This window comes from Dipteris shenzhenensis, chromosome 30 (genome assembly GCF_047967505.1).
Source record: "Dipteris shenzhenensis isolate YYH24624 ecotype China chromosome 30, Dip_SZ_1.0, whole genome shotgun sequence".
Taxonomy (NCBI): Eukaryota; Viridiplantae; Streptophyta; class Polypodiopsida; order Gleicheniales; family Dipteridaceae; genus Dipteris; species Dipteris shenzhenensis.
Window position 1 is genome coordinate 23575843 of NC_141625.1, and position 3021 is coordinate 23578863.

Here is a 3021-nt window from a genome sequence, read left to right on the forward strand (position 1 = left end):
GCAGCCGAGTGATGGCCACATGTCATGTTGCACTAGCATAGTTGTGTTGATGTGGCAATCCATGGGATGACATGGTAGTCAATGGACATGTAGCAATTGGATGATGTGGCTCATGATGTGAAGGATAAGACCTTGCTAATGAAGTGTCAATGCGATGACATGGTGGCAAACAAACCCATCATGCTGATGTGGCAGATAGGGCACCTTGTTAATGTGGTAATTATTGGCCACGTGGTAGATAAGTGGTGGCATGGCGAGCTACCATGTGTCAAATCCTTGTTGGTGACCACCCTAGGGATAAGATCCTTGAAATCAAACAGATTCCATCAATGATTCTCTGAAATCATGATGATTCTTGTTGCGTGGAGTTGTTGTGATGCTTGTGAGCTTGTCATGGAGGTTGCTCGTGAGCTCATTGTGGAGGCCGCTCGTATTGTTGAGAGCTTGGCGATGCGAGGCTATTGTAGAAGGTCGGAATAGCATAAATGGAATTGTGTTGACGAGCTAGACGTTGAAGGTTGTCATGAAGCTGCATGGTCTTTGGATGTAGGAAGTCATGAGCCTATGCAGTGCCTTGTGTTTGTTGGTCATTGGCATTGGCCATGTGCTCGCTGTGGATGTCAATAGGAGCTTGTAGCCATGAAGCTTTGTTAGATGCCACCCATGAGCCAATCGTTCGCTCGGTTCACTGGCATGCCTCGAGTTGTCCGTTGAAGGAGCTCGTTGAAAGCATGAGCATCGCTAGATGGTCTTCTATCATCAAGGAGATCTACTATGATGTTGGGTCATTGGAGGCAGCTACGGCATATGTGCGTGTTGTTGAGGATGACAATGGCATCCTAGAGGTCCACAGTAGTAGAAGCCATCTACAAAAGAGCAAAACAAAATGCTATGAATGTGGCAAGCTGGGTCACATTGCTAGAGAATGCCATAACAATCCAAAGGCCAGGTCCAATGGTCATAATGGCACGAAACCATGGAGAAAACATGTATTAGAATTTGGGTATGCTTATAATGGGTCAAAAAGGGGTGATGCCTTAGGAAGTATGTGTTGTGCAAGGAAAAGGATGTCGATTGCCACCACAGATAGGTCATGCAGAGCCCTTAGACATCTCCATGTGGTGTCTTGCATGCAAGAACATGGCAAAGGGACTCCCCTCAATCAAGGAGGGTGATTTGTGTAAAGGATGCCTTTATGCAAAACATGATAGGGAATCTTTTCCTAAAGGTCAAGTCAAGAGAGCTATTAGACCATTAGAGTTGGTGCATACCAATACTTCAAGGTACATGACCAATATGCCATCACTTGGTGGCAGCAAATATTTTATCACATTTATTAATGAGTGCACAAGGAAGATATTTGTCTACACCATGAAGAAAAGGTATGAACTACTTTCAAAGTTCAAAGAGTTCAAGACTATGACAGAAGCTTAGACTCGTTGTCAAATCAAATGCCCTTGGTTCGATAATGGGGGAGAATATACCTCCAAAGAGTTTACAGGGTTTTGCAAGAAATGGATATATGCAAAGATTTTTCCTTGCCTAAAACAACAAAATGGAGTAGCAAAAAGGAACCACACCATTGTTGTGTGTGCAAGGAGCATAATGCAAACAAAGGACATGCCTGACAAGTTTTGGGCAGAAGCAATTTGCACAACAATTTATTTATTAAACCGGTCTCCCTATGAATGCTTTAGAGTATTTGGATCAACTGCCTATGCTCATGTGTTTAAGGATAGAATATGTAAGTTTGATGCCAAGAGTGAGAAATGCATTTTGGTTGGGTATGGAGAGGAACACAGAGCTTATAAGTTGTACAATCCTACAACATGCAAAATGTTTGCTTCCTATGATGTGTTGTTTGATAGAAGGTAAAGCTACTTGCCATCATGGTTATGTGGAATTAGTTGGAAGAGTAAAGAATCAAGTGGTTGACAATGCTAAAGATGTAGATTAGTGTGAGCAAGACTCCAATCCACAAAATGGGGGAGTATCTCCTATAAATTTTACAAATTCTTAGGTGGAGAATTCATGTCGCAGTTAGAATGACCAAGAAGCCTCATCATCCAAGCAAATGCTAAGGTGGGAAAAGAAGCTAATGGATGGTGCCAAGGTCATTGTCAAAGACATGAAGCCTAGAATGGTGCAAATGGCCTATAGGTGATGTGTGACACAGGTCAAAGAATCTATCAACTTTCGAGAGGCAATAAAGTCCAAGGAATGTGGTTGATGCCATGGAAGAATTGTATAATGGAATTTTAAAAAATAAAGTTTAGGAGTTAATGGAATCACCGAAAGGAATCTATAAGGGATCCTACATAAGGTTGAGTTCCTCGTTCGAGTTCCTGGTTCAAGCTCTATAACACGATCAAGATGTCGAGGTGGAGGCATCCCTAGTAAATCATTAGGAAAGACACCTGGAAACTTGCAAAGGAGCCTTTGCTAGGGCTATTCTTCCTTCTCACTCTCCTCCTCAATATTATCAGAAAATACCAAGAATGTCTCACAACTTTGTCTTATTCCTCTCAACAATTTCATGGCTAAAATAAGAAAAGAGTTACTATCCATTTCCTCTCCTTGAATAATTTGGTTTCCACCATCCTCTCTAGGAATACTGACAATTTTGTCTCCACAGTCAATTAAAGCTTTGTTTTTGGATAACCAATCCATTCCATTTATAGCATCACACCTCCCCATGTCTATGGCATAAAGATTCGCTTTACACTTCCTAGGTGGTAAGGTCAATTGTAAGTTCTCAAAAAGACCTTGGGTATAGTGTGTTATCCCATTATGCAATTGGGCAGGTCTTCTTATTTTATTCCTAATTTCCAAGTGTTGTGCCTGTATAATTTTGGGAGAGATAAACAATGTGTGCTACTCGAATCAATCAGAAAATTTATGTCATGAGCTCCAATTCTTCCTTTTCCTCTAATCAGAGTGGCATGTGCAAGAGATGCATAAGAAACCATGTATTTCATTGTAGGTTCAAGTGACTTACGTCCTTCCCCGCTTCATCAATTG